Source organism: Macrobrachium rosenbergii, chromosome 16 (assembly GCF_040412425.1).
Source record: "Macrobrachium rosenbergii isolate ZJJX-2024 chromosome 16, ASM4041242v1, whole genome shotgun sequence".
In the NCBI taxonomy this organism is placed as follows: Eukaryota; Metazoa; Arthropoda; class Malacostraca; order Decapoda; family Palaemonidae; genus Macrobrachium; species Macrobrachium rosenbergii.
This window is the reverse complement of record NC_089756.1, coordinates 28,951,714-28,952,772: the sequence shown is the minus strand read 5'-3', so window position 1 is coordinate 28,952,772 and position 1,059 is coordinate 28,951,714.

Below are 1,059 nucleotides of genomic sequence, written 5' to 3'. Positions count from 1 at the left end.
CAGATGTTAAATAATACCCAACTAGGACAGTTACATTTGATTTGGTCATTGTAATTGTAGCTTTGGTTGCTTTCTTCTACGTCCACATTTCCCTTTACGGGATAGGCAGAGACCCCAACATATTTCAGCATTTATTCCAGCTTATATAACTTGTGGAATATAAACTTAATTTGTTATCTAAAAGAATTCTCTGGCAAATAATTCTGAAGGGCTTCAGTAATACTTCTCAAGTCACTGAAAATAACGTTCCTATGGTAGAATATTTTTATTAATCCAAGTGTTGAATTTATTGCTCTCAGTTCTCTTGTGAAAACAGAAGTATCTTTGGTAAAGAGTATTAACGTTTTGTTAGGATGCAAAAATAGGAATAGGCTAAAGTAAAACGAATGAGTTTGTTATGAACAAAACTAATTTTCTGGCTACTTTTAGAATATCGTTTGTTATTCCTAACAGTCCTGAAGCTTCTCCACTTTGTCTTTTGCAAAGGTTCTCACCATTTTCAGATGTCACAATTTCTACCAGTCGCAGTGTGACGTTTCCATGATCAAGTTCGTATTTCTCTTCATTCAGTGATTTTTGCTGCTACCACTTCTTTTTGGTCCCTTTCCTCTTCCCTGTTAGCCCTCTGCCAAAGCTCCTCCTCAAAATTTGACATCAGAGCATATGGTACAGAATCTGAACACTTGCCTTATCAATCATTAAATGTTGACACATTTGCACATTTTTTTATAACGTGCAATGTTACAAACTATGAATTTTTAAAAGCTACCATTTAAAATTGAGCTCTTTTACAATTCCTGAATAGAATTATGTTTGCATGCTAGCACCCTCACTGTATATGCAACAGCAATTGTGACATACATTTCCTTTCAAAATGAATTAAAATATACCAGAACATAATGGGTGCCAAGCCATCATTCCTACCGTTTTCATAATTTTATGAGACTGTGTTAACCCTTAAAAAAAAAAAAAAATCCAGCAGAAGTTACCCAAAAATATACCTTAAAAACGAGACATGGTATCATGAGCAAGAAGCGCATGCATATGATAATCAACCTA